Raw genomic sequence first — 20,239 nt, 5'->3', positions numbered from 1 at the left:
CAAGAAAGACCTGAGCGCCAACAGGCATGCGAATTGGACTGGCAGCAAAAATACCGTAGAATTAAGAACCTCAGCCAGCAACGGCTTGCCGACGCCTCACCACCTGGTTTTCTTGCTCCTCTGCAGTCCCTGCCAAGAACAGGAGAAATTTTCGCTAAAAATTCCCACCTCCCCTCTCGGGAACCCCTGTGTAGATGCGACGCATAGGGGGTTCACGTTGCAGCGTTGGACAGCGGAGGAACGGCGCTGGAACGATGGAGCGGAGCGGCGCAGGCACCGCGTTTTATAGCGCGCATAACGGTGAGGGGACGCGCCGGCGCCAGTGCGTCTGCCGCGGCTATGACGCAACACAATCCAACACAATCCACTTTAATCCAATCCAAATCCAATCCAGTCCAATCCAATCCAAGCCAAGCCAAGCCAAGCCAAGCCAATCGAATCCAATCCAATGCCCCTCGCGAGAGAGTGTTCGCTATCGGAGAGGAGAGGGGGTGAGCGGCGGAGAGCGCAGCTGGCGCGGCGAGGAGAATGGGGAACGGGCGGACGCCGACGACGACAACGCCGGATGCAGGGACAAGGCGGGTGAATGAAATGCGTTGCATCTAATAAAGTCTACGCTGACTCGGCCTACACTCCGGACGTCATCTCCAAATGGACAACGCATAGGCACCTTGCTAGTCCTCGGTGCCCCTACTGTGGCAGCAACAATACACCGAGCTGAGCACGAGGTCGCGGGTTCGATTCCCGGCCGTGGCGGCCGCTTTTCTGATGGAGGCGAAAAGCAAAAACGCCCGTGTGTACGAGATTTCGGCGCATGATAAAGATCCCCAGGTGGTCAAAATTAATCCGGAGCCCTCCACTACGGCGCGCCTCATCGCCTGCGTTGCGTCGGCGCGTTACACCCCACAATCAAATCAAATCAACAATACACCGAACCTTTTCCACCTCATCTGGGCTTGTCCAGCTTACTGGACTGACCGCGACCAGTTCCTTACAACGCAAGCACGCCCGACGACTTCTGGAGAACATGTCCAACACGTCAGAAACAACCCCCAAATTTTACAGAAAATTACAGAATTCGGTTTCAAAACAGGTCTCTATAAAGTAGTATGATGGCGGATTGTTCACTCACTCTCTAGATGGCCCCCCAAAGACAGCCTTTGTGGCTCCTGAACGGCTCCAATTGCACACCCCGATCATGGTCGTATTAGAGTGTCCTCGCCACAACTTCAACTGTGCATACCGTGCTAAGTGAACCCTCACAGTGCAGTGAAGACTTTATATGAACCATCTTTCCCTACCCTTTTTCCCATGTCCCCCAACAGGGCCTATTGGCCTCCTCCTATAATATTGTAACGTATTATTTTGGTTACATACTGCCACTACTGTAGCATGAAGATTGCAGTGAAGAAGTCGAAACGTTGAAGAGAGGTTTAAGGTTAACTTGTTTAATTTACTGATGAAATTGGTGACATTTAGCACATACAAACTTGAAAACAATTACACTTATTACATAGATGAGAAAGACAGTCAAAGATTAAGGGTACTTAGCGGGACATAGTTGGCGGGCGAATGGCTCCCGGCGGGAGGGCACGACGACCGGCAGCAAGCGGCTCTCCTGGTGTTGCTCTCCCTCTCGCCGCTCAATAGCCAGAGGGGCCGCGTTATATTTGCTTTGGGGGGACGCATTGGGGGAAAAAGCGCATCCTAGCGTGTGCGGACTATCGGGAGCAAGTCTTAGGCACAACCGCAGCCAATCAGGAAGACGCTTCTAAGCTCCAATCAGACATGTCCCCGCCAAAGCGAAAAGGACCAAAAACACAGACACAAGGTTTCGACTCGAAAACGCGCGCTTGGAGAATTACGGGCGTAGAGCAAGTAGTTAGACAAAACGCACTAAAGTAAACAGGGGAAAAGGGAAGGTCGTCGGAAGAACACAGCGGCCCGCGTAGGCGCGCAACGGGGGGTCGGAGACGCCAGTGCGTGCGGTAACAGGAGCCGAGGCGAGGGTTCGCTTCCCCCAACAGCCGTCGTCTCCCGGTCGGCCGACGGGCAGACACACGCGCCGGAGCCGTTTCTCAGAAAAAAGGGCCAGGGCCCAGCCGCGTCCGAAGCGCTTTTACACACAACACTTTGGAGGAAGAGCCCTGCCTGCGGGCACAGAACGCAAAAACCGAACGAACAACATCAAGAGACCTCGGATTCGCGACAATATAGTCATCCATTCCATTCCATTTTTTGACTGAAACGAAAAACGGACAGGCTCGTGGGTTGAGAATTCAGTGTGCGGCAAAGGTTCCCTTGCCGTCGAAAAGAATTAGTTAGTACAGTCAAATCCGGCTATAACGAACCCGGATAGAGCGAATTATGCTATATATCGAACAAAAATAATTCAGCTACGGAAATACATGGGAAATATATTCCTTATAACGAAGTTCACGTCTGATATATCGAACTCTGCGCGCCTAGAATGGCCGCCGAAATGCATGGTCTCGGAGCGGCGATTGAGATGTGGATTGGCCGCGACCACGGAGCAAGAGTTGCGACTTAGACATTGCGCCTCGCACGGAGCGACATGACGCCCGACACTTTCCGTAACTGTTTCCGACGCGCGGGGCTCACGACGGAACCCGCGCAGTCAGCGAGTCCGGACCAAGACAGCAGCATCGGTGAACTGTGGGAAGAGCTCCCCCACATTCCCGATGATGTCGCCAGTGAAAGCCGTCCGACGCTTATAATGAAGCGCTTTCGGCAGTCATTGTGCTCCGCCAATGCTTCTTAGATTTTGGAGGACGCGGACACGAACTGGTGCAAAGAATGTTTCGTGTAGAGAATGCTATGCTAGTTGAAGCCGCCAAAACGAAAGTGAAAACAAAAATCACCGCTTTTTTCTTTGCAAAGTAGGTAGTTCAGGCGGAAAGTAGATTTAATACTTGCAAAAAAAGGATTATTTTGGGTATGGTAACGGCCACTTTACTGTGTTCGTTTTTGCATGCGGGGATGGTGGAGTTGAGGAGGGGGAGGGTGGCTCCCGCGGATTGCGAACTTGTAACGATAAGTTCGGTATAGGCGGGTTCGGCTATATCGAACTATTGGATATATCGAACTAATCGGGGAGCATATTGCGATTCGCTGTAAACGGGTTTTACTGTAGACCGCGCAGAACAGCGCGCCTGATAGCCCAGGTACAGATTCCGTGCATAAAACCAAATTTAATTGGAATCGTATGATGGAGGAACACTTTAAAGCAAATCCTTATATGTCTGGGCCAAATACAAATTCGGTGGTCCCGTGTACGCAGAAAACTCCCCCGACGCAACCCCATGCGCATGAGCGAATAGACCTAGTTGGAGAGCAGTTCGACGTAAGGTGACAGAGATTGGCTAGGTTTATAGATGACGTCGCTACACTCCTGAATCTACCTTTACTGGTAAGAGGGAACGGTGCATCGGAGGGCGCGAAAACGAATCGCCCTTGCAGCAGGGCGCGTGCGCAGCGAGCGTGAAGCACGGCTCAAGCGACAACGGCGGGAACGGGCGGTCAGTGTGGTTCGGGCGGAGCAGCGTCAACGTGGCAATGGCAAGCACCGGCCGTACGTTACTTCGAAATGGGTAGGCCACGTGTACACCGCCCGCACGTTACGGCTTCGCTGGTTCACCATCTGTACGGAGTGCATGGGCGCATTTTCTTGTAGCGTGCATACATATACACGCACACAAAAAAGCGGCCGCTTTCTCGCAATGCACCCGAGTGACAGTCGGTGCGTGGAAAGCAGAAAATCCCACGAATGACAAAGCAAGATTCGAAGACAAATAGGATTTCCGCAGTGACATCACGCAATGCAAGACGTCATGTTTGCATTGCGTACTGTCCTGTGCAGACCACATTTTACTGCTCAAACCGAATTCTGAGCCGCGTATTGGCTACCTTTGCGCTCCTGATCGCGGCGAAGGTTACTTCAGCTGCGTTGTGGTGAAGTGCACCCACGGGAATTTTTTAGCGTGCAGAGCAAGGGAACAATAACGGAATCCACAAACTACCATGTGGGAGCTTGATGTGTTGTCGTTTGTGCTTTTGCCCCCGAACATAGCACTTAAGTTACGTATGAGCAATGGAGAAACTGTAGGCGGCCATTTGCATTACGTTAATGGGACCCCCGACAACTTATTCTAGTAACTGATCCTTGTAGTTAATTAACCAGCCACACCGCACTCACAGCACATGCGATACATGCACCAACAGCACACCCGCAACGTGAAGTGGCCGCCTAAAGAAATGGTCCTTGCTTCTGTCAAAGACCAACAACTGAGGAACTTTCCGGTACCCATTGTAAAGGCACTTGCGCAGCGCATATATACCGCTATCACACGGGAACTCAAAGCATGGCTCATAAACACATTTAGAAAAGAACGCCAACCTCGTCGAGAGGGAAAAATGAGGCCCCAGACAAACGAAAAGACTATCAACAGAAGGAACTAAGGGTATATTCAATCCCCAATAGTGAGGGTGTTTTATGAAGAGAACAAAGGAAAAACGTAAAGTGGGAACTCTCAGGATCTTTACGAATGGAAAATACGTCGAATGTATTTTGTATAACGGGGGTTCGCATTATAAGCGTTGAAAATAGCCTGTAAATATTTTTTACAAGTCGTAGCTACAACTGTAACTATTTTACAATTGTAACTATTTTTGCAAGTCGCAATCAACATAGCTATTAATACAGTCTTTTATCACTTCATTTTTTGAAACTATAAATATTTTTTTAAGTTCGCGAAACTCACTTTCGCATTCGTTACACGTGCGCAGAAAACCTTTCTTTTTTTTTAGTATTTGAACACCAGAAATGAAGAAATCTGGTGCGATTGTGTGCTACCCTTTATATAATTTGTTTATTGTCGAGTACTCACCAAAGGGAAGGCCCATATTTGAGGCAAACGTGAAGCACTCATCACGTGCTTCGCATGAACAAACACTTTCGTTTAGCCTTGAGCTGTGAGTGGGTAATTGGGGCCTTCACTTGTCTGCGAAGGAGCCGAGGTGTCAAATCTCAGGCAAGCTCTTGGCCCAGCTGTTGGCTCACCGATGGCCCAGAATAGAAATCGGTGTGAAGCGGTGAGCAGCGTGTGTCTGCGCGAGCTGCATCTAGTTTTTTCTTTTTCCTGTCCGTTGAAGGGGACCACCTTATAAACTATGGGTGGAGCAGCACAAGAACAGAAACTATACAAGGCAAAATTAGGCGAAGGTGTGGGCCTTGTCTCTTTTCCAAACCATTGTGCAACAGTCAAGCGCGGCGGCCCAGTCGATGCTCTTGCAAGGACGTCTGTCACGATACGACCGCGTCGCTTTCGGCGCTCGCGAATACGGGCCGCAATCTGCCCCCGGGGCCCCGGCACAGAGCGGCAACGTCGTCCGCGCAAGGACACGTCGGCGGGGTCGGCGTCCCCTGTAGCGCGCGGGCCGCGGCCCGGAGCCCGGGACGGGCACGCGTTGCGCCAGCAGCCAGCGCCGCGTATCTGGGCCGTGCGACCTTGGCGGGAGTCGGTGGCCGCTTTCTGGGTCTCCGGGTTGCCGCAGCCTTGGCCACGCTCAGGCAGCGGCGAGCGCTCCACTTCGCCCGCGGCGCACCAGCGGAGGAGGAGGCACGCCTGCTCGGGCCCCCCGGCCGGCTCCTATTTCGGACCCCGTGCGCGGGTCCGGGCGGAGGAAGAAGAAAAAATGAGGATGTCACGCTCCGGGGGACGACGCCCGAACGTCACGCGCGCGAAATCTGGTCGCCTGCAAACGCCGGAACACGTCGGAGGGGCAAGACGGTGTAAGATTGTTGGCTATCTCCCGCAGGATAAGTCAGCCACCACGACCAACAACACCGCCACCACCACCGCCACATCCTAAACTTACCCTAGCGGGTAATTTGACGGACTCGACATCCGTCATACAGGGTGTAAGGAGTGCGAAAGAAGGACATGCATGCGCGTCGTCCCCACTCGTGACACGGGGTTTCGGGAATGGAATGATTCACTTTGGGTGCTCTAAGGCTATACCCCCTACTTCCCCTTTTTTTTCCCGGAATTCCCCTGTAGATCGAACGGCATTTGTTGCGTTAATAGAAAGACGTAAGAATGATTGAACTTGGGGTTATAACTTGAATGTTAATGGGATTCCGTTGTCTTAAAAAAGGGAGAGGCGGGGGAGTTTTGTTGCGTTTCGCAGTAAACACATGAATGAATACGAATGCGATAAGGCATTTAGGGCAGCGTGGCAGCGCTTGTGCACGTGAACTCTACCACCTATTAACACATTCATCCCCAGAACATCACGTGAGTTACAGCCTCGACGGGGAAAGATGGTTGTGAAGGCCGCGCCGAGCAGTCATGTTCTCAAAGCAAAAAAAAAAAAAAAAAAGTGAAGAGAAAAACTTTATTAGAATGTCCTTTTCTCCAAAAAAGTTTTCGTTAACGAGGCAGTCCTTTTTTCTTACTATCTCCAAGACCTCCCGCATGTGCCGGAAGAACCTGGGAAGGCGGATGGTGCCCGTGAAGATAGTGGGTTCGTCTGCGAGCATTTTATCACACCAGTAGCAGTGACCAACAAGTAACGTGGCCGACACTTACCACGACGTTCAAATCAATTACGCCCATGCCATTGCTTGTTCTCATGGGGAGCATTTGATGATCATCCGGGTCAGGAAAACTATCACAGCAGAAAGTTTGTGGTGACCTGCGCCGTGAAATCGTCGATAAGCAGGAAGATAAGCATCAACTCCGAATCACGTCCCGTTGAGCAGTTTTCTCTGAAGACGCCGGGACGCGACGCAGAAGGACCGAGAGACGAGCCTCCCCCTTAGCAGGATGACGGAGCGGCCCCACTAGCTGCGTTCGAAACTGGCGTGGCTCGCGCCAAGTCGCGCGGATGATGGTTGAAATGGTTTCCTGGAACTGCTGACGGACGTCGTACCACGTCATTGATTCTGGCAACATGTCCGTGCGCTACCCTCCAACGTGAAGTAGATGTTGCGCAGCTTCTGGCCATCATCCTGTTGGTTGAAACTGGCGGCACGATCGAAGTGCGGGATCCGTTCTTCAACGCCTTCAAAGGTATCCCAGGGAAAAGTACTCCGGGTGTGGTGCTGACGAAATGCTCTCTAGAATGCGGCCATAATGTGGTGTTTGATGGGTCGAATGTTCCCGTGCACGGGGGTCAGCCGTACGACGCCTTCTGTTGTGGTTCGCAACAGGGATGGCGGAACTCCGTCTCCCCCACCAGTGTTACGTGTTTACCGACGGAGACGTGGACAGCAGACCGATGAGAGGCGGCCGAAGCCTATTTAATGGGCGAACCGATTGAAGCGAACAGGCAGCGGGGGTGCTCGGAGGTGGTTACCAAAAATCATGCATCCCTCCGCCTACGACGACGATGGTTGAACGCGAAGCTTTCTCGTGATGGATCCTTTGGTTGACCACACCCACATCGCGACTATGTGCTACTCTGGAGGTAGGCAACACGGATTGTAGGCGGGCCAGTTGGTCAGAAACAGCGCGCCGTGTTTGTGTGATCCTCCTATCGTCCTGTTCCTGCGCTGTTTCTGACTCTGGAGGTAGGCACCACTTTTCTATATCACCCAACAGCAAATCTCGGGTGTGCACTCCGTAGGCCTAACGTTTCGTTTTGGGGTGTACGATGCGAATCGGTACCTGCTGCTTGGCGCTCAGTGAGCAATTTTTTGAGTGGGTGCCGGTTTGAGGTGTTAAACCCCAAGATGGGATATTAGGCCTGACGTCCTAAATCTCACAATAAGAAGTTAGGACGAACGTCTTGTGGCTAACAATCTTACGGAACGCACAGCAATGCCATTGTTCTCGGGACGCATTCTTTGGTTGTCGTCTGAGTTTTCCAAACCGCTTCGACATCGTCGAAATGGAGCAATCGCATAGACGCCGGCTTCACAATGTGAGGGGCCTTGGTTCGATTCCGGCCACGGGAAGCGTTTTTTTCTTTCACTTCACCCATGATCATTCATCATCATCGTCAGAGGAAGTTGGCTTTCCCGCAGGGCGTATTTGCGTACAACGGCATCAGAGCGGACACTAAAGCTTCGCTTTAAAATGGCACAGACATGCACACACAACGACGATGATGATGATGGCCCAAACCAAAGAACTTAGTCAATGAATCTCATTAGACAAGACGAAAACAGAGGAGTGGGAGGAAAAATTTAGTCCGAATGGTAAAGGAAAACGAGAGAGAAAGAAACGTCAACCCGATAGGAAATGCTCTGCGTGGCAGACGAGAACAGGGGGTCCTGCTTTAACGCCGTCACCTTCAGGCTACAGGGTTTCCTACCACATATAGCAAGTACCCTTAACTGGGTCGATTACACTATGTTCATAATACTCCAAACGCGAGGTTAATGCCCGAAGGCGAGGATTTTCAGCAGTTCTCGGTATCCACGCGACAGTATTGCCAAAGGAAGCCATACTACATTCTCTTTCAAAGACCGTACATATGCAAAGCTGTGTGTTACCGCGAATTTTTTATTCGTGCAACTGTTTGAAATCCTTTCTGTTCATCTTATTCTTCTAGATTTTAGTTTTTTCTATTTACTGACTCCTAAAATTCTTTCACATGCCATTTAAATTAACCTGAATATGCACCCCGAGGCTCAGGATGTTTTTCTGTTACCCTGATGATTGGCCAATATACTGATTGGTGCCGTTCAACAACTATCGATCATTATCATCATCATCGTCATCATAATCACATGTCTGGAGGAGGAGGAGGATAAACATCTTTATTGTGTAATAAATTTGTGTGACGTCTTCAGGAGGTGGAGTCCTCAGTCCAGGACCCCATATGCTTTGCCAGCCGCTACAGCCTGCTCCACCAGTCGAAGCTGGTCGGACAGGCATGAGCTGGACAGGGCGCGCCTCCAGAGCTCGGGAGAGTTGTACGGATTCGGTTTGGGGAGAGGGTGGGAGGGGCATCCACCAACCATGTGGAAAAGAGTACAGTCTGCTCCACAGAAGGGGCAGCTAGGGGACGTAATGTGTTCGGAGTAGTGGCAGACTCTTTTTGGGTGGGGAAAGGTGTTTGTTTGCAAGGCACGGTAGTGGTGTGCCTGCTCTATAGATAGGTGTCGGTGGGGTGGGGGAAGGGTGCGTCGGGCCAGGCGTAGATGTTGGGTCATTTCTCTGTATGCCAGAAGGGGAGTAAATCTCTCCAAGGCGGCGTCATCACTCCTCGTGCGGCGTGTCATTTCTCGCGCAAGGTCGTGGGCCGTCACGTTCCCTCTCAGCTCCCAGATGGTCTGGAGTCCATACAATCTGTATCTGTCGCTGCGGGGGGTGGCGTAGTAGTATTGCGCGGGCCGCAGCGTGCACCGTTCCGGCCTGGAAGTGCCGGAAGGCCTGTTGGCTGTCCGTCACTACAGCAGTAGCCTTGGTTGAGGAGATGGCAAGCGCGATTGCCGCCTGTTCAGCTTCAGCTGGTGAGCGTGTTTTTATAGAGGCAGTGATAGTCGTTCCTCCTAGGGCGGGGCTTACTGCCAGGGCGAACGCTGGGTAGGAGGGGTATGCCGCGGCGTCTGTGAAGACGGCATCAGCTTCTTGACTGTACTGCCGTGAGATGGCCTCCGCGCGAGCCTTGCGTCGTCCAACGTGGTGTTCCGGGTGCATGTTACGCGGTAACGGTCGGACTTGAATGCGTTCTTGAACATGTCGGGGTAGGGGCTCTGGAAATGGGCCGTTGTAGCCTGGTGTATTTATTTCTAATTCTGACAGGACATGGCGGCCAGCCTTGGTGAGAGAGAGCCATTGGTATTGCTGTAGCAGATGTCCTTCAACTAGCTCCGACGACGTATTATGGATGCCGAGTTGAAGGAGGGGCGAGGTGGATGTGTTCGGGGGAAGGCACAGTGCGCGCTTGTATGATCTTCGGATTACTGTATTCACGCATTCTTCTTCGCGCTTGTTGAGCAGAGCCTATGGGACTGCGTAGGTGATGCGGGAAATAATGAAGGCCTGCACGAGACGTAGCGCCGCATGCTCCCCAAAGCCACGCCTCTTCGTGATGATCCTGCGCAGCATATGAGACACCTGGTCCGTAGTGTGTTTGAGGCGAGTTACGAGAGTGGAGTTTCGTTTGTCGTGCTGGAAGATCATTCCAAGGATCTTGATTTCAGGTGTGGGGCGAATAGTGTGGCCCTCTAGGTGTATTTCGACCGGTGGGAGTGGGTCCCGTTTGGGTCTCCCTGGTTGGACCACGAGGAGTTCCGACTTTTGCGGGGCGCAAGTCTGGAATCTTTGCCCGAACTGCGAAAGGCTTCACCGCTGCATCGCCACGGTCCTCGAGGCGTCAGCACGCAAGCGGCGCCTGTTCCTCGAGTCCGTGGCCCTCCAGGTGGCTTTCACGGACTACCATCGCCTGAGGAACAAAAGTATCAAGGGCGCGGTAGTGCTGAAGCACTACCGTGCCCTTGAAGCACGGCATGAGCGTTTGCGTACTGTGTGGCACGCTTCATTGAGCGCAGGCACGGGCTCATTACCTACCCTTCAAGACATCGTGAGATCTCACTGAGCTCGACAAATGCTTCTTCACCGGGTACGGCTGTACCAGAATATTAACCGATGGCTTCTACGCACGTTCGTGGCGCCCCTCAAGCTACTTAGAAAGGTGGAGCACGCAGCCTTTGGCGGTGCCTTTAGTGATACGCGAAGAACAAAGTGATGAATTTGAAATAGTGATGAATTTAGTGATGAAATGAAATTTAGTGATGAATTTAGTGATGAAGAAATAGTGATGAATTTAGTGATACGCGAAGAACAAAGAAGTTTCGTATCGCATTCGGTGGAATTTAACCACCACTCGGATACCTCGCCCTTGCTGCGAATGCTCATTGCGGGAAGTTGATTTGCGTCTTCTTAATTCTCCCTTCTTTTGTCTTAATTTCCACGAAGGCGCAGCGATGATGCCTGTTGATCCAGAGGAGCAGTGGTTGAGGCTGCCCTTCAGGTACTGCATAAATCTTCAATTGAACGAACTTCGTAGTATCAATTTGAAAAAATGACTTATTGAAGAGAAAATAAAAAGTACGGAGCCGCCCACTACTGCTCGCTTTATAAAACACGCTAAAATAATAAAAAAAAAACAATTTGGCCGTGCGACTGAAAAATCGCGTTAGGTAGCAGACGAAAGGCTATCGTATATAGTTTATGAAAATATAACTAGTAGACGCCAACATATGCCACATACCCACTTTCGGAAAACAGAGAATGTGTGAAGTCTCCGCGCATCATGACAATTGCTGGTTCGCGCTTAGTGAGACGGTTCGTTTTCGCACTTTATTCTCTACACTCTGGCATCGGGGAAACATTAACTGTAATTTTTGAACAATAATTAAACTTCGCAAGATAAACACGCTGTTGCGGCACTGTGCCCTAAAAAAAAATGAAACTCGCCCCAATTATTTGCGATACTCCGACTATCCGATCCACTTGTCGTGACTAATGTAACTGTCGCGTATAACTCAGCGACCCTGCCTGACAGCGCGGATGGCATTCGTTCGACGCACAAGATTGGGCGGAATGGGAAAGCAGGATTATGCTTTTTGGAAACATTTCGGCACCCGCCGCGGTGGCTCAGTGGCTGAGGCGTTGCGCTGCTGAGCACTAGGACGCGGGTCCGATTCCCGGCCGCTTTTCTGATGGAAGCAAAAAGCAAAAACGCCCGTGTGTTCGGCATTTCGGCGCACGTTAAAGATCCCCAGGTGGTCGAAATTAATCGGGAGCCCTCCACTACGGCGCGCCTCATCGAGTGAAGCTTCGGCGCGTTGAACTCCACAATCAATCGAACAGAACACATTTTGGCTGGAACAAGTCTAGCTTGAGTGGAGCTTACTTCAGTCAGGTTTTAAATAAAGGAAGAGCCCTTCATGCGGCCGCCCATGTAATCGGGCACGCGTATCCGCTTTCTCTCGGCGTAAGGTATGTCCACATCCTATTGAGACGTCAAGTAGCTTGAACCGCCTCCGTGACCTCTCGCTGCTATCGGTCACCGAGCTTTGTAGTGCTGACTGGTTAACTCTATCAGCGGCAGCATTTGATCAGTGGGCCGCTCTCCCTTGCGGAGCGCAGCTCTCCGGTTGGTCGTATGCATACGGAATGTGTGCGCGCACGCTTGTGGCTTTTGTTCCCGCACCGCTGCGATAATAATATCACCACCAGGAAGTGCGCCTTTGTTGCCGCCGTGCATTGCGTCTGCAAATAGCGCCCCGGAGCGGCCGGCCGTCGTCGCTGTAAGGGCTTGCGCAAGGCCCGTTTTTTCGGCTTTGTGGCGCACGCGAATCACCAGGTGGCAAAGCGAGGACACGTAACGAGAGCGCCGCAATTTGAACATTTCACCTTTTGTCTGCCTTCATTTTGCTTTTCGCCAACTTCCCTGGCTTTATTTGGCAGCCGACTTCGCCCGATCGATGTCGGTACACTAACTCCTGCGCACTTCGCAAGTACGGGTTCGCGTTTGCCTTAACGTCTGGGGCTTCCCGTGAACAGCAAGCAAATCATGATCCTCATACTTTTCTTTTAACAGTAGAGCTGTTTAAGCTTGAGCTTGGTTCATTGGCGTTAGCAAAAAAAAAAAAAAAAAAAAAAAAAAAAAACCAACCCCCTGTGCGAGGAACTCGGCACGACCTTCCCGCAGTGGGTTTAGCAAAAAAAAAAAAAAGAAAGAAATTACCGATCGCCCGTGAGCGTGCGCCTCGTGAGGAGCGCCCAACGTGGCCCGGGCTTGCGCGTGGGCTTGCGCCACGCGAGGCCCGCCTTCTTCGTCGTCGTCGTCTTCGGCGCGGCGGACCCGTGGCGCACCGGTCGTTGCAGCCGGGGGCCGTTGTGCCGCCCACGTGACGTTTTTGGTCGGTTGAGCTTGGGAATTCCGGGGCGGGGTCGTTGAGACGGGGAAGCATTGGCTGGGTCAGAGGTAGGCGACGTAAACGGGCTTGACTGGGTCGGCGGCGACGACGTCTTGGCAGAATGTCGAGGGGGACAGGCTGGGTTGCCGCTCGCCGTACGACGAACGTGCACAGACTTTCTCTTTCTGCTCCCTGTCCTTGTGCTCAACTATCAGTGTGGGGAGAAGCTAGGACGACCCCCAGCTCTGCTCTTTCTCCAGCCTTGCATCACTAGTGCAAGCTGCGCCATTTTTTTTTTTTTTTTTTAGTGTTGGACGCATTTTTGGGATATTAATGGAAGATTTGGTGTCTATGTGCGCGCGTGTGTCCGAGTCCTGTGCGTCTCTCTCGGGCTCCTCCGTGCAGCAAATACGGCTCCGCACCAACTGAGGTGGCTGGAATACTTATCCTGCGGCTCATACAATTCATTATGTCACTGACAAGAACAAGGACACGCCCTTCACAAAAATATCCTTCCATATCGACAGCGTATTGTTTCGAGCCAGCCAAGCTGCGGACGCACCAAACTTGCACCTATTTGAAGCGTCATGATGAAGGCTTACGCTCTACATTTGACGAGCGGGTGAGCGTACACGTCTGTCGAATTGTGTAGACGGAATCCTGCGCGAGGACGGCTGATACACGCGTGAGAAGAAGCTTGAGCTTGTCGGTGCATATCTGCGCAAGAGTTTGTCTCCTGTCCGTCGTGCCGCCTGCTGCGCTGCCCCTTGCCTGCAATGATGCATGCGATGTGGCCTGTGTTATAACGGAGCAAGTAGCAAGAAGGTGTCTGCAAGTACTTCTTCGCGCGGAGGAGCGAACGCGGAAAATACAACGTACACGCTCTTCAAACTGTGGATGACGCAGGTAAATAAAAAATGACAAGAATTTCACGGCCGACGACACCGGCAAGATCCTGAATGGCTTCTCGTGTCAAAGAGGAAGCGTTCTTGGGATATTTTAATCTTGATAACTTCTGGGCTTTCACGCTTGACCAAGCATGAGAACGTTTGTGATTTGGGGCATGCAGCGTAGTTCCTTTCGTCTGCCTATTCATTTCGCGCGGGAAATCCCAAGTTGAGAAACACGGAGTCCCCGGCGCCGATACACGTTTCCCCATGCGCTATATATTTAAACGAGCTGGAAGCATGAACCCCGAATGGATTACTATTTTGGCAGCTTAAAGGTATGACCCTTCTTACTTATTTATTTATTTTGCAGAGAAGAATATCAGCACGCACCGAAGAGGAAGCACCAGCGAGGATTCTTTGCGCGAGAAGAGAGCTTGCTTGAACCTGTGCTCATCTCTTCTGCGGTGACCCCTTACCGTGAATAAACCCTCCGTCAACCGGCCACCCGTGCGTCGACAACCTCCTTTGCAATTTATTTATTTATTAGATACTGTAGATGTAGGTAACTTTGAATCCAAGGAAGCCGGTTGGCAAGATACAGCAGTTATTCAATCTTGTGTCACCCCCCCCAACCCCCTCGACCCATCACCGCCGCCTCAGGCCACATTAAGAATAATCCGATTCAACGTAGAACACACAAGGGGAAGCAGGCTTCAAGCCGGACAAACCGTAAATTCGTATTAGTTATTTCCTCTGCCAAAAAACAAAAATAACAGCAGAGGTGTTTAGGCCGAGCTTTGCCCGTCCCTCGCACCAAAAATCTTCGAAGCCTCAAGAAAAAAATGCGGTTAGGTAGGTCTCGAGAGGTGCACCCGGGACCTCTAACGCCATGAAGCCGGCAACTAACCTGTGGGCAACGCCAGAGGCCCGTGGGGTATACGGGGTTAGCAGCGGCGAGAAACAATAACATGTGCAGCCAATTAGAAACATTAAATAAATGAAAAAAAAAAGAAAATGCTACCCGTGGTCGAAATCGAACCTTTCAGTGTCACTACACGCGACGACACGATTCCCTTTGCGTCAGTATTCAGAGTTCAGGCACATATTTTTTATAAAGCGTTGACTCCCACGGGGGTATACGGGCTACTTTGCGGGTGTGTTACAGTTTGCTAGGCTAACAGCAGCTACTGCTGGGTACGCGCCAGTGCTTACAAGCTTAGGCCTAACGCTACGCTTTGAGGTTTCACGACGTCAACCGGAATCCGCTGGTTGAAGTACAATGTGTACTTTTCCTAATGGGTACCGTTTGACGACATCATGTCTCAAAGCCTGAAGTTGGGCCTAACGTCTTTTGTTAGGCCTAACTAACGTTAGGCAACCGTGATTTTGGGCCTTATGACACGCCAAGCAACGTCATACTCAATGTACGTCGAGCTTCGACTACCGGTTGCCGACGTTAGTCCCCTAAGCGTGACGTTAGGGCTAACGTTGGGTGGTCGCGTACTTGCGTGCACTGGTCCCCTACATCAGCTGAGCATAAACTTGCGTTCCCCTTACCAATGGATGTGTTCGCAGCCAATTGAAATATATTGGCCGTTAATGACAATTGACCTGCAACGTTTCTGGGGGCCTTTTCGCTCAGTGAGCTACTTAATGCTTCTGCACTAGAAAAAGTGAGTTTTTCAGAAACAGGCTTCGGTTCTGTACCAGAAGGTCAACCACCCCTACGAAGTTAACAAAATTTTCTTCCCGACTCGATAAGCGTGCGTTACATGCCACTTATTATATAAAAAAACATGTTAATTACCCGAGCACACAAAAACATCAGGGTTAATGCCACTCTGGAAAGAACTGAAAGGATGCTTCGGGAACTGTGTAAAAAAAAAAAAAAAAAAAACTGACCCTTTCGTTTGCGCACTGGTTTCGTCGATGCGTGCTTCCTGATCTATTGTTGTTGATTTTGTTTTTTCCGACAGCTTAACTAGAATTTCACAATTCTTACAATTCTGGCAAAATGTAGTCCGCGCATTAAAAAGACAAACAAAAGGAATAAATATGCGTCTTGACTTTCTTTTTGTTTGAATTAAGCGCAATCAAGTTACGACTCAGTTGGAGCTACGGCTTTAATTTAAGGAAAAATTCCTCTGATCTGTTTTCGGCCGTCACCCCCGTTTTGCCGGCGGCTTCACGGCGGGGTGGACGTGGCGGGCCCGGTGGTCCTGAGCCCCCTCCCGTCTTCGGTGTCGACGTGCGTGGTCCATGGCCGCGGGCGTCGACGGCACGCTGGCGTGGCATTGCAGCACTCGGGCCGACGTCAGCAGCGCGGCAGCGAAGGCGAGTGCGTTCCCTTTGGAGTTCATGCGCCCCGCGTCAGTGGATCAAGGATAACGGCGAGCCAAGGCTGTTCGGCGGAGGGGAAAAAACAAGCGAGGTTCGCGGCAGCTGCATTCGAACTCCGACGCCTGGTCGTCGACTCCCGGACTTCCAATGCCATCCCACGCGCCGCTGCTGCGCCGGCGCCGCGCTCGACCTCCTTAGGGGCTGCTGGCCGATCCTTCGCGGCGGCCCCCTCAGGGACGCCACCCCCCGTGCACGCGCCCTCGGCTGCACGTGCCTGCTGCAGCCTCCCCCGGCGGTGGGCACTGCCGCCTGCGCCTGCAGGCACGGGGGCCGCAGTGTGGAATGGTAGGCGACAACCTGCAGGTTCCGCAACGATAACCTGCACGAGAGAAAGCGAAAAAAGAGAGGAGGGATATGCCACGGATCCCGTGGGCGGAATGCTGGAGGTCTGCTGCAGAGAACGTTTAATGCGCTCCGAGTATTGATGATCAAAGGACGCAACCTTGCCAGGTCTCCATAATCTCCCTCTTGCGACCTCTACAAATGAGGGGGTTTCAGGGAAAGTTCAAGTAATGTTGGAAGACATTACACTCTGTGAGTGAGGCCAGACAATTTGACTTCATACACGGGGTTGAGTTTGAGTGAGGGGGTAGGCCGTAGATAAGGTCAGAGTGAGGATGAAAAGTGCTGCATTCTCTCCCGTTTTCTAGCGCTCACAGACACGAACGAATATACTGATATACATTGCCAAAGAACATGAGGCGTACTTTTTAACATTTACCCGCAACGCCTGTCAGCAGTGTCTTATTGAACCTGCCTAATTCCTCCTCCTACCCAAAGTGAATGTAGTTAGTACTCGCTTTTTGAAATGCTGTGCGCAGCGCTTGGTTTTAGGGTGAGAGCGCTAGATACGCCAGGAGTGAAAAATGCGTCTGTTATAGGTCTGTAGACCCGCCAGAGGAAAGAAAGTCGATCCAGTAGCAGCTCGCCTCCTTAGCAAAGCAACGCCCAGGCACTTTGCCGCCTCGTTCGGCTCTCCCTGGTTGCTGCCGTAGGACGTGTGGGCCAAGTGTGAAAGCATCGTCTATCGGCTTCATGTCCGCTGCTGGATATGTAGCCGCGCCGACGTCGGCGCTCAGAGGTTTGTGCTAAGACCGGCGTATATAAGCGTTTCCAGAGCGCTCATATATTTCCTCAGTTTCCTCAGTTTCAACCATGGGGAGACCCGGTCGATCGGCAGTTGGTCCTGGGGCAGAACGTCGCGAGGTAGAAGAGAGGAGCAGCAGCGCACAAGAAGTAGCCTGGTAGGGATGGTGTTCGCCATTAGGTGGTGCTAAATTGAGTCCTTAACTTCGCCAGCTTCCCTTCGTTTGCAGTGCCACCCGCAACTGCCGGCCTAGAACGTACGATATAGAATATACCGATCTAGAATATACGTACGTAGAATATACCGATCAATCCGGACCCACTTCTTAGCTATACAGACACCAACGCGAGCAAATTTACTGGTACTACAACCGTCTGCTCGACAAGCATACTGTCTTAACCTGAAACAATGTTTGTGCTGCGTGAATGTATTTCCTAATTTTATATGCATAACCATATCTAACACGCTATAACCTTTGTGATTACGTTCACCCACTCACTCCCGAATTCATAGATCCATCTTTGTCTTAGACACCGGTTCGGGGTGACCATTGTCCTTCATAGACGTTGCAGCTGACTTAGTTCGCAAAGTCATGGGGTGAAATAAAACAAAAGGCACCCGACAGGGCTGCTATCCGGAGTAACCGGAATGAGGATGAATAAACGTTTCTGTAGCAGTTAGTCTTGGGGAAGTGTCCTTATTGAGACCGACCCGCAGCTTGGGCTCTGTTTACCGGCCAAAGCTGGTCGTCAAGGTCAGTGATGGACAGAGGTCTCTCCCAGTGCTCAGGGCAGATGAAGGGCAGGGGGCAGGTGGGGGTTCATATCGCATCCCCACATAATATGGTAGAGGGTACCCGGAGCCTCGTAGAAGCGGCATTACGAGGAGTATATGACGGGGAGGGGGGGAGGGGGGGGGCGAATAATGTAGGCTTTAGTAGGGTGGGAAGCGGGAACTATTGCCTCTCTACAGTGATTGCAGCAAGGAAGCGTGCCCCCCGCCCTTCATTTTTCAGGTTCCCGAAGAGCAGACAAGCAGCGAACCCAGTGGTGCAGCGCCTAAGGCGGCAGGGCAACCAGAACTCTTTAAGAGCGAAAGGCAGCAAAGGAACTAGCGAGAGCCCGCACCAAACTCAGAAACATTTCACCGTAACACTAAATTCAGCGATAAGTAATCATCTTCATTTACATATAAATATTACTTAAGTGCCCCATAGTTCTTGCTTTTGAGTTTTAACTTTTGCCGTAAGTTCAAGAAAGGAACCAACAGGCTTTTCTGCTTTACTATCGTTCATCGCGTTACATGAGAGAGTAGTATACGGAGTTTGAAGCTTCTTACGAGATGTTTTTTTTTTTTTTTCACAAAAACAGAAGTACCGAAAAACAACGTGTACGCGCCAATGGAGGAAAGGTCAGTGCCGAATGTTAATGTTGTGCTAACCAAGTATCGAAAGCTTGAATTTGCGTCGAAGGCGTATAAGAACGCGAGGTCATTTGCCTACGGCTTCCGACAACGACTGTTCCCGAACCATTTACACGAGGCATCGTTTTGCCTCACTCTGGGTCGTAGGTTCGATTTCTGATGGCGGAGACTGCGTTTCTTATGGAGGTCTTGCGTACGACGTTTCGGCGCACGTTCGAGAACACGTGAATAACTGCTGGTGGCGCCCTCCGCTACGGTGGGCCTTATAACGTGTTGCCTTGGTCGCGCAAAACCTCAATGTGATTTATCTATATGAAGCACGGCCTCATTTAGCCGTAGTCAGTACCTTGGGTTTCCTTCGTAGGCTGAAATGAACTCACTGAGAGAGAGAGAGAGAGAGAGAGAGAGAGAGAGAGAGAGAGAGAGAGAGAGAGAGAGAGAGAGAGAGAGAGAGAGAGAGAGAGAGAGAGAGAGAGAGAGAGAGAGAGAGAGAGAGAGAGAGAGAGAGAGAGAGAGAGAGAGAGAGAGAGAGAGAGCAAGGGAAGGGGAAGGGGAAGAGGAAGGGGCGGAGGCCCTCCGTCTCTCTCCCCCTTTCTCTCTCTCTCTCCGTGCTATGTGGCCAGGGGCCTGATGGCAGTGACGACGACACAAAAGTGGAAGGGGTGTGAAAACAGCGATACACAGAAGAGGAATAATAGAACAAAAAGAAAATGAAAGTAGAATTAATCATAGGCATTACAACCAAGTAATGTAACGCAATACTCAGAATTTTTAAGGCCTAAACCGCCACGAAACTTTAGGGTTAATTTGATGATGTAGAGGCAAGTACTGGAAATCGACAGCTGCGTCGCGAGGGATGAAGACAGTCCGAAATAACCATCGGCACATGAGCAAGCTTTTCTTTCAAGCTGAAATGCCTACCAGGAGCCACTCGTAATGGCTAGCAGCCCACGAGGGACAACACTGCAGATTCCACGGCGTGACACGTCGCGGGACAGCCATGGTGGTGCCGTAGTGACTGGCGTAGACAATGCACCAGTACCACTAGGGAGGGGCTGCTTCTGGGGAAGTTTCTCTGGCGCTCATCAGCACAGGGGACGACGATGGGGATGTTCGTGTGAAGGGGATACGATAGAAAGTGATGATGAGGATCATAGGATTAGCGAGCGTGTACCAAGTGTCAAGCCCAGACGGGTCACACAATTCCGGCGGCAATGCCGAGGAGCCAGTTTATTCAACCATTCACAACGCCAACGATTCACAATTTAAATTTCATATCTCCCGGAAATTTTTGACGCATAAACACAGTTCTGCACGTGTTGTAGACTTCTAGGTGGAAAATCGGATGGCTCTTAACATCGTTCAAACCAAAATGCAGAGGGAAGTAACTACGCTATGGTTGCGTGCTTGCGTCATGCATCAAGACTCTTGCATAGGTCTTGGTGACTGTCGCCTTCTGCGATGCATTAGGCGTGTTGACCAAGACGAAGCAAACCAATCTAGGCGTCAAAGAACATAAATTATATTGCCCCATAATTT

The sequence above is a fragment of the Haemaphysalis longicornis genome, unplaced genomic scaffold (genome assembly GCF_048455015.1).
Source record: "Haemaphysalis longicornis isolate Haplotype H1 unplaced genomic scaffold, Haemaphysalis longicornis Haplotype H1 scaffold_1, whole genome shotgun sequence".
Taxonomy (NCBI): Eukaryota; Metazoa; Arthropoda; class Arachnida; order Ixodida; family Ixodidae; genus Haemaphysalis; species Haemaphysalis longicornis.
The sequence above is the reverse complement of the archived record's forward strand: the minus strand, read 5'-3'. Positions refer to the sequence as shown.